The sequence below is a fragment of the Aptenodytes forsteri genome, unplaced genomic scaffold (genome assembly GCF_000699145.1).
Source record: "Aptenodytes forsteri isolate BGI_AS27 unplaced genomic scaffold, ASM69914v1 Scaffold286, whole genome shotgun sequence".
Taxonomy (NCBI): domain Eukaryota; kingdom Metazoa; phylum Chordata; class Aves; order Sphenisciformes; family Spheniscidae; genus Aptenodytes; species Aptenodytes forsteri.
This window is the reverse complement of record NW_008794491.1, coordinates 883,720-894,853: the sequence shown is the minus strand read 5'-3', so window position 1 is coordinate 894,853 and position 11,134 is coordinate 883,720.

Below are 11,134 nucleotides of genomic sequence, written 5' to 3'. Positions count from 1 at the left end.
TTGGTAAGCATTCATTCCAACACACGCTCACTCCCCAAACCTCCCACCTGTGGCTGTATCCCACTTTCCCCTCTGGCGCCCATCACGCGGCTTCCCGGCTGCCCACCCAGTCATTCCACCCCGCTGCCTCTCCTTGCTCCAGCTCTCCCACCCACTCCCTCTTTTTCTTTCCCCATTTCCCTCACCAGTCTCCCCTCCTTCCCTCTCCTTCCTTCCTCCCTTTCTCTTCCTCTTTGCTTTCTCTGAATGACTGTAACACTGTCAGGACTTGGCAGATGAGCCGCCCCGTCTCCGAATTAGCTACGTTAGCTAAGTTAGCTACATTAGCTGTGTGCGGTACAGGGAAACCCTCTTTCGCAAGCTCACCTCTGCCAATCCTGGACAAGAGAGGGCCATTTTTAGGGATTCAGTTTCCCACGGTGATTTAGCTGTCTGACGCTGTTTGCTTCTGAACCGAGCCCTGGTGCCCAGCCAGGGCAGGCTGAGGTGTGCGGCGATGTACCCAAACAGTTATTTATGATGTAAAAATGTGCCCGTTGCCCCTGGAAACCGGCTCCCCCCCTCCTCTCAGGCAGGGGTTGCTAAGCAATGCGCTTGTGCTTGGGGGGTAGCGGGGAGCAGGGCTAAGATCTGGCAGGGCTTTGCTTAGGAGTGACCTGTTGCAAAACAGGAGGGCAGGGACAGGCAGAGGCCATAGAGGGGATGGCTGATTTATTGCAGTGTTTGACTGACAGCTAGCTGCTTGCCAGAGACAGTAAGTGGATGGGACGGAGGGGAGAGCAAACCAGTTCCGGTGGCAACCATGCTCAAGTCATCTGAGGTCAAAATGCCAGAGAAAACGAATTTTGATGTGAGGATAAATCCCACAGCAGTGACTGCATGTCTCAGTCTGCCAGGTCTGGGTGCCTGAGCCCCCCTGCACCCCACTCGCCCCCCCCAAACCGGACTGCGTTGCTCCATGCTACAGTGCTCCTCGGGGCTCTCCCAAAGCCTGATCATCTATCTCAATGCCTGTCCTGAATTCACCCCAAGCTATTTCTGTTTCTGAGTCACTGAGGACACATCTGCATAGCCAGCAGAGGTTGACTGCAGCCCGGGCCGGCACATCCACGCTCCTCTCAATCACCAGCAAGGGCTGCCCACGGCGGGACGCGAAGGCGGCTGCACCAACCCATCACCGACTTTCAGGGACGGCTCGGCTCGCCGGTCACCACTCCTTCACTGTCCTCACGTACCCGACTTCATAAAAAGCCAACATAAACGTGCCTAGTGACGATAAAACCACGTCGGCTTGTTTCTTTCTTTTTTTTGGGGGGGGGGTTGGCAGGCAGCCTTTGCAGACCTTCTGTAAGCCCTTCAGCCAGGAAAGCAGCTGGAATTGAGCAGTCTCTGCAGAATCCTGCGACGCTGAAACGGATTTCTGTTGCCATCTGGTGGCAACTGAAGAGCACCTGGAAATGCAGAATAAATACCAAGATCCACCCCCCTCCCCCGCCATTCTCTGAGCGGGGCTTGTCCTCCTCCGTTTATTCCACAGGCCTTTACTCTGGCCACAATTTCCTCACTTTAGAAGGGAGCTGGGGGAGAATGTTAATGATATTACATTATTTATTTATTTATTATTTAATCTAATCTAGATTCCAGGTTATACCTGTCATTGCAAGCCTTCTCCACAGTTTTCAATTCAATACTGGCAATTTTCTTGACTACTCCACGTGCTGTAGTCAAGACTCGCTCCTAACCTCTGAAGCTTGCGGTTTAGCTCACCCTAAATTAGAAATCTTCACTCTATCCCCGAGAGTTGCCAAATGAGTCATCCACAGTGGGTCAGTTAATGAACGTAAAATTACCAACCCCATCTGCCTGTTGCAGAAATCTCCTTATAGGACTGCACCCCTGCTTACCAAGGAACATGCGAACCACCCGCCAGCCTCAGACTCCCTCTCCGTCTAGCCCAGGGCCCCATCGCTGGCTTAGGGGCAGAGGCCTCATGGAAGGTAGAGATCTCGCATCAGGTAGTTTGCCCTGACATGTTCCTTTCGTGGGCACTATTGCAGCTTCTGCTGGAGCCTGGCTTAAACTGCAGCACAAGCATTTCTGCAGGTAGCCACAAAGTCACCCTCGTGTCATCTCATTATTCCCTGGTAGAAAATATTTCCCTTCCCATTCAAGGAACACACCAAACCCAAAGACTGCATGGACAATTCAGAAGCAGGGCATCCTGATGGCATTTGATTGTAGTCCTCCTTTGGTTTTTGCTCCCACCTATACTGAGCTCCTTGTTGGAGCCCTGCCTTTGTGTCTCCCCCCATGCCAGCCTTGCTCTTGCCCCTGTTCCCTGCTCCAGCCCAGCCACATCTGCCTGCCGGAACCACCCAACCTTGTTCGTGACCATCTTGCCTAAACTCCAACAAACTGCCTTTACCAATCAGGCACAGAGCCCCCCGTGAATTTCCCACTCCAGTGTTTCCAGAGGCAAGGATGTCTCATGACATCTTGTCACTCCCAGTAACTCAGCTGATGAAATCCCAGGAGCAGCCAGCCACACTCCAGCTCCGTGCAGATGTTGGTGCTCCAGCACCAGCTTCTGCCCCATGTGAAACTATCTGTGGAAGTGCAGCAGCTCCTTCATTAGCCTCATCTCAGAGCTGAACCTTCCCTTGCCACACAAAACTAATGAAGACCACCAATGCTGTTTTGGTACCGTTCACCTATGCCACAGGTTGTTTTTGACCCAGTCTCCTGTGTGTGCTGTTGGTGGTGTCATGAGGGCCCAAACAAGCCCTCCACTGCAGAAGGTGAGGCATTTCTTTTAATGGTTTATGTAGACCCCAGGAGAGGGCAGTCAGCAGAAGCTGCGCTCACAACATTAAAGCAAAGGCAGAGGGACTGTGTGGGGATGTTTGGCAGTACTGTGACCCTCAGCGTGGTCCCAGGAAGGAACCCTACAATGCAGCATCCCCACTTCCAACAGGGGCCGACTGGAAAAGTCCTGGTGCAGCTGTAAACATCCTTTGCTTTAGGTAATTTATTTTTTATTCTCTACATCAGTATTGACATCCACTGGCAAGACAGGAAGGCTGAGTGTTTGAGGGGCTCGTAACTGGCAGTGATTCTCTCACCCAGCTCTCTACAGCTTCATGTTTCAGCTTCATGTTCAGTCCGTTTCATTCACAACTGTTACCTCAGGCCACAGAGCAGAGACGGGCACTAGAGAGTTGTTTGCCACCATGCTGCTGGAAGGCGGTGGGGGGACAGACAGCGGTCCTCAGCCATTTTGAGTTAAACACCTGATTCCACAGACATCACAAACCTAGGCAGTCCAAGACAGCCCACCGATCTGGCAGCTCACTGCTCTGCTCCAAAATGAGGTAACCTCATCCCACCACAGTATGATGGCAGTGGGTCACATGGGCCTGAAAGACACAGGAGTCTCTAGAAACTTCATAGACACAGGATTTTGTTAAGAATATTAATGGTTTTTTACAACTCAGGCCAGGAGCGGATCTGCATTCATTCCAAACTATTTTGTGACAGAGATCATTTGGTTACACAACCACACTAGTAAATGAAACGGTGGCTGGGAGTGTTCCCCAGCACTGAAATTTGATGTTTCAAATTTTGTTAGCAGCCAACTAGCAATCTTCCAAACAGTTGAGTTCATGGTTTAGGAGTCAGCACATAGCAAGGAATGGTCCAGAAGGAAGTCTGCATACAGCCAGCCTGTTAGGGAGGGTAAGAGAGTTTAGCAGTACGGCCACTCCATGCCCCTTAGCCTCAGAGCCAGAGAAGAGTCTTGTTTAATTTACTACCACAGTCAGCCTTTCTCTCTGAGCAGGCACTGAGCCAATTTATAGACACTTTGTTCACTTTTCATACTTCCCAATTACTTTAGGCTCTCTGCATGGTACCAAAATCATTTGGGGCAAGGGACTAATGCAGTTTAGGTCCAAAGTCATCTGTCACTAGCATGTCTCTGCATGTAATGCTTGATTTACTATGATGACAGAGCCAAGTTTATTGATTTTTTTTAAATTGCATTGCCTTTAGAAAATTAGAGCTCGTTGCTGGTTTTCAGGATCCAGCTTACTGGAAACACTGGTTAATAGGTCAAGTGCATTGCTCTACCACCGAGTCGTGCTTTACCACACGACTCCCATTGATTTGATCCCAGACACGAAGACTCCCTATCAGAGCCAGAGCCAATGCTGCTTTGAAACAAAGCTACGTTACTCTGAATACTTAACATAGGGTTCATGTGTTCCCAGATCTTCGTCTACAGATCTCCACATTCTTTCTGAGCTGGAAAGGAGAGCTTCCTTAAATCTTGTGTCGCCTATCAAGAACTGAAGAGGAGTACTGGGAAATACAAGTACCTCTTTCATTGCATCCCTGACCTACTGGCTTGCATGTGGCAAAAATCACTACAAAGCTAGAGCTGGGGAAGCATAGAAGTTCTAAATCCAATAGGAAACAAATGGTAAATACGTCTTCCAGGCCAGAACTGGTCATTTTGAGTGTATGGTTACTCATCGTGCTGACAGTAATTCTTCCAGAGGCTGCAGGCTAACTTCGCTCTGAATATTTTGCATCATCACCAAGTGCATGTCATAACTGTGGCTATGCCATTTTAAGCAACCCAGAGCAGAAATGCTGGCTCATACCAATTCTTAAGAAGGGCTAAGGATGATTCACGTTAAGATTTCAGAGCTCACAGACTGAAGCAAGCCTACTGGTGTTTAGGGACTCTGCAAATGTTTACCACCAATTTGTTACTGGGTTATCAAGTAATCTCACTCCCTGACACTGACTCCTTAAGCAGAGGGCAGTGTTTTCAGGACAGCAGCCGTTCAAAAATCCTTTGAAAACCTTACACAAGCCTTTGTAAATACTTTTTTTTCCCCCCCTTCTATTCATCCTGTGTCTCCTCAAATGTTTAAGACAAAAATCTTCTGATTATGCACGGGAACACAGTTATCCCAGTTCCTTGTTCCTTGGACAGAAGGGCATCTGATGCTGACTATTCCTATAAACCAACAACTTCAGAACATAATTAGCAATATTGTCAAAAAATCCTGCAAGTAATTAGGACTGTGTCTGGCCCATGGTAACACCCTTGAAGGAGTATGTTGTGCTTTCAAATGTGGACTGATCAGAAAGCTTTAATAGTTCAGAGAAGAAACAGAATTAAGGCCAAATTAAATGGCTGTTTCCTTTTCCTGTTTCCACTCTACTACCTCCAGCTAAGTAGAAGAGTAGGACAGAAGATGCCTGTCCGTGAAAGGAAATGTTAGTCAGCCCCCTTCTCGAGCTCTGTATCTTCATTTTAAATTCAGTTATGTTTCAGTGTGACTCACACACCTTTGGGACATCCTTCGCTACAGTCTCTCCTGGGCATCAGTCACCTACCAGATAATTCAGCATCCTCAGCCAGGATGTTCCCCCTCACAACCTCTCAACAGGTCGTGGGGACGTAACCCTAACGAATACCTCTGTCCCAAGTGTATTGTCATTGATGACAGCGCTAGACACTCATGAGAGCTACATAAATGTCCAGTTCTTCCTGAAAACTACTGAAGTAGTACTGAAACTACTTCCTTCGGCAATGAATTCACCAGTGTAATCTCACGATATGGAAAAGTGTTTCCCCATTTTCACTCCCCGGTTTCATTCAGTGGTCCCTTTGTTCTCATATTATGATACAAAAAGAACAGAAGCTCTCAAGTCTACTTTTCCTACTCTACCAATTACTTTATAAACTATCTGTCCACTTTTATATCTCTCCTTTCCAAAATAGCAACCTCAGTTTTTCTGATCTCTCTCTCATAGTTTCTACATGCCTTAATCGCCCATGTCACCATTTCCTGAAGTCTCCTCTTCAAGGGCAGACTTCTGTGGTCCTCTCCAGAGCATTCAGACAAGATTGTCCACACTGGCGCTGAAATCTCATGCCTATGATTATTATAGAGTTAAACCTCAGAAGGGGTAACATCAGCCCTTGCCATTGCACTGTTGACATTGAATTTCAATTACTGTTATGCTGCCTAGTCACCTTCCCTGTTTAGGTCTGACTGAAGTCTTCCAGAGACCTCTCTAATATGGCTACTCTGAATTACTTTGTCTTCTGCAGAGGTTGTTGCTTCACTGTTCGCTTTTCCCTCCTCTTTCCAGATGAACAATAAAGAAACACAACACAGGACACAGGATAAATCCTTAAGACATTTTGCTTTTAACTTTTTGCCATGATGAAAATTAATTGTTCGGTTCTACCCCTTGCTTGGTCCTTATAGGACAGTTCTTGTTCAAAGACAATTCTTCTCATCTTACACTGTAATGCTTAAATTTTTTTGACATTTTTTGTTTGCACAATTTAGAGAAGGCCGTTTTGGAAGGTCTCTACTTAATTCTGGAATTTTTTTCCTACTGTTCAGCCTAACTTTGGCCACTCTGTACTTATTTGTTCTTAAACTAGTAGCATCCTTCCAATTAAAAGCTCCTTTCCCTACCTGTTGCTTACTGTCAGGTGTGTTTCTGGCCAGCCATCAGATCCCTTCCCAGTCTCCATTTTACTAGGCAGGGTTTTTAAGCCAAAGTTCTGGTGATAGGATCTTCATTCTCCATAAAATCCTAGAAGCCATTCTTACACCTGTTTCAGTTTGAATGAATCTTTATTGAGAATGAATGATCAGAATTATTCACAATATTCTATACGAGATTTTTTTAATACAAAATTCTCTTGATACTTTCCTGGATCCCATTTACCTTTTAGCAGTTCCTGGTGTGTGACCAGCTAATACTCAAAGATCCTTTTCCTCTTTCTCTCTCATTTCCAATTGGTGAGTTCCCAGGGGGAAAAAAAAGTTATTAGTCCCTGTATTCATGGCACTAAATTTTGCATACCTGAATCTCATCCAAGATTTCATTTCATCCAAATCTCAGAGGTCTTTCAGTATTTGTTTATAACATCCTGATCATTCTGTCCTTGTGCCATCAGCAAATTTCATCCAAATGCTCTTTTTATTTATGCCAAGGCCATGAATTCAAATATGAAACAAGATAAGGCCCCAAAGTGACCTACATTAGTAATCCCTTTTCCCTATCAAGATTCTGTCTTTGTGGAGCAGTCTCAAAGGCCTTTTAAAAATCTAACTATATCAGATTAAATGTTTCTCTTTTATTAACTTCTTTATTGACACATCCAGAAAACTGAGAAGGGGATTTATGAGATACTCTTTGCTTAAAGAATTCATCTCAGTTATCATAGTCTTCCAGGTGTTTTGACATATTTTTAATTACCGTTCCAACCAGCTTTCAAGAAACAGATAAAAGTTTTGCTATTCTACTTCCCTGCTTCATCCCTAGCACCTTTTTTTAAATTGTGGGTACAGTCCGTATTGTCTCCCCTGATGCTCTGGTACCATGGCAGCTTTCTATGAGAGACCACATATTTTCCTAACCCAAGAAGCTAAGGCGCCCAACTACTTCTCATTTGAAGTTCTCTGGAATTCTTGGAGGTATGCCATATTATGTCTTAAAATGATTAGTTTGGTCCAACATTTCTCCATATGAGATCTCAATCTCCAAAAGCTGCTTCACTGTAAAAAACAGAATGGACGCAGGACAAGACTATAAAAGCCTCCTACATCCTCAAAACTGAAGGTGGATATGAAAAAGCAAAGTTTTTCTTGATTGTTCTCTTTAACCTCCCTTGATCCAACACATCCACTAATTCTTTCACAGGCTTCCTGGTTCTCACACCCTGGAAGACTCTCGTTTATACTTTTCACTCATTTCATTGTTTGCTCTGCGACTCCCTGTTCTAGCTTCCCTCCTGATTATTACACGCTGCAAATTCAAGCTTCTCCCTACTGTAAAATTTGAAGAACCTCTTGCATGACTCCCAGTTTCTCAGAAATTATAACTTAAGTCACACAGGTATCCTATTTTCCTTTTGATCCAGAGGAATGCTTGTCATCCGAGACTATTATTATTGCTGATATCATGGGTATCCGCAGCACTTCTAAGGATTTTAATCTTTTACTATTAACTCTGATGTCTGCTTCTCAGTCAGAACGCAACGGCATGAACTGCTCATTAGTTTGAGCTATTGCCATCAAACTTTATATCCTGTCTGCATTTTCACACCATCTGCTTTTGAAGTGGGAGACAGACTGTTAATCAGACTTGCTGTGCTTCAGTGTCTGTGAAGTGTAGGTAGTGGCGCTTTGAAAACTGACTTGAGGTGGTTCTACATTTACTGTTTCACAGCAACTTCTGTCCGCACTTACAGGCAGGCAGAGCTTTCCTAGCTGCCAGTCCTGGGATGTGACCACAGCTTTCCTTCCCTGGCACCGTTGCCTAATATGAAGACCCAAACTTTGATGCACAAAACAGGGTTTTCCTTTAAGGACAGCGACTAATTGATCTTTTGGTTTGTTCACTATAACTATCTGAAACTTAGAATACAATTTTGTCAATTCAGTACAGGAAGGAGCAGTATCCACCTTCCTCTCTCAGAGCTATTTTAATTCTGCAGGGCTAACAAGCAAGAAAAACAGTAAAAATTATTTCAGCCTGTCAAGTCAGAAGATTAGTCAGAACGCACCTAGGCATCTTAACTGCTGAGTAAGAAGGTACCTTTTAATGAAGAGCTTTTTAATGGAGAATCACTTTGTAACTTTGCTGCACTTTGCTTTGTATTCATTGAGCCTATAGTAACACATGTGTAACAGTACCTCTGTGAGCTTTTGGGCCCTAGAATCTGATATTCATTACCAGTTTGTCTGTCTAACTACTGAAATGTCTCACTTGTGAGTACTTCATAATCCTTAATGTAGTAACACTACGTAAACCTTCCGAGTCAGGAAAGTACAATTATCACAGAAATAATCTTCTCATGGAAAACTTTTTAGATGTTTTACACTGAAGGAAAAACAGCATGAATTGAAAATGTACATAGAACAAATTCACTTCATCCACTGACACCCCCTTCTCTTCCCAAGAAAGCTCCTTTGTCTCATCCAAGTCTGCTAGAATAGAGCATAGCAGACCCATGGCCACTGAAAACGCTTCAGAAGACCTCGACGCCCTGGTCTGCCAGACCGTGATGGTCAGGAATCTCATCCCCAGGGGTCCCCTGCTCTCTAGCCTTACGAGCACCAAAATCGCGCCTGAGTCTGCATTTAAGTATTACTTATTCTCATGTAAGCACTTGCTGACTCTGTCAGCTCCGACTTCACCCTCCAAGCTTTTCAGCTGGAATGGAAGCTCCAAAACAAGACCCCTACGTACGACTTCCCCCCACCAATCTGTCTAAAAGACGTCACTCCTGGAGCACATCTCGGCCACAGGGAACCCATAGAAAGGGCTGGGGCAGGCCCAGCATGTCATGGTTAAAACATTTTCCCCAGCTGTGGGAGATATGGATCCCAATTCCTGCCTCCCCGCATTGCTCTCCATCAGAGATATCACAGTCTGAACACGCAATTAAGTATTTTGCAGTAAGTATTTGTCATTTTGTGTCTCCCTGGGAGTGGGATATGGTATCTCCCATATACTGACTGAATGTCCTGAAGACCGGGGTTTATAATCCATCTATTTTCGTCTCTGTGAATATTTAATCATTCACACAAAGAGGAAGAGCTTCAAGAAAAGAAGTCTTAAAAAAGCAACTGCCTTCAATTATGCAATTCTGGGTAACAAGGGCATTTACCTAAGATATGCTGGCATGGCTCTCTTTCAATTAGGGCATTTGACCTTGGGCAGACACCGAAGGAGCAGTCTCCATCTGCTCATGATCCTTGGGAATGAGCCCTGCTCTGCTCTGGTACCTACCTACAGCCACTATGCCCATCTGAAAGATCGAGGGAAAAGCAGGTGACCCAAGTTTAAACCTTTGCTATAAAGCTATGAGAAGAATGAAAGTCCCTTGCAGAGATCTAAAAAACCAAGAATTCGTGTAGGGTTCATGAAAATAAGAGACCAAATACAGGAGACAGACTTTATTTTTGTCCTTGCAGAGGGAAAGGTCATGGTATAAACTAAAGATTTAAAAGGCATAAAGAGAACCAGAATGAAAAGAGACATTAGAAATGCACCAATTAGGGGAAAAGCTTCAGATAGAACTTGTGCCTTATCAGTCGTCAAAGAATCCAATTACGAGACCAAAACTGATAAGGGACCAGGCTTTGTTAGTTCTGCAATTCACAGAACCACCTGCTTCAAAGCACATTAAAGCGCAGCTGTAGCCTGAAAAATGACTATCACAACCACGTGCAACGGCACGGAGCCTGCACAGAGTCAGGCTTGGAGGAAACAAAGAGCAAACCATCAACCACCAAGAAATGAAGGCTGGGACTTTCCTTCTTTTGAAAAAGACCTTCTGTATTCAAAGCACAGACAACGTCCCTGTCTCAGACTTCTGAAGGTTTCAGGGAAGGGTTCATATAGTTGCGGGTCCTATTCGAAGGCAGGGGTGGGCCCATGGCAGAGACAGGATAGTCCACGTAAAAACTGTACTTTTGTGGGTGGTGAGAGACAGAAAGGCTTCTTGCCCACCCGAAACATTCCCTTACCTTTCACAGCGACTAAACCTGTGAAGCAGGGCTGATCTGATTTTTTAATGTAACCCGGCAGGGTTGCACTGGCACACTCCTTTAGCACAGTTGTAACAGGCAAAGCACACTCCGTTGCTGAGAGCACGAGTGGAGTTTACCTGGGAAAAGGATACGCTGTGAATTCAGCCACATCTGCTGAGCAAGCGACTACCTTAAATTTAATGGCTTCTTTGCCTCCCATCTACACTGGCACAAACCCAACTATGAGAGCAAGAGGCACACTGCGCTCCCCCGTGTATCGTCGCCATTACCCACCCAAGCGCCGCACGCTACGTTTGACTTGATCACGAAGCATGAGGAGCCCAGCGCGCGTCTGAAGGCCTGGCAGCTGGGGACAGCCCCGCTCCGCTCGCAAACCTAACAGACCCAGCGCGGGCGCTGCTGCGAGAGACAACATGGAGCCCCGTTCTGCCATTTTGCAGGCGCCGCTCCCCACGCGGGGGGGTGGGGGGGTGGCAGGAGAGGGGGGAAGGGACTACCCCGCACGGCCCCAGCTGCGGGGAGGCTGTGGAGGGGAA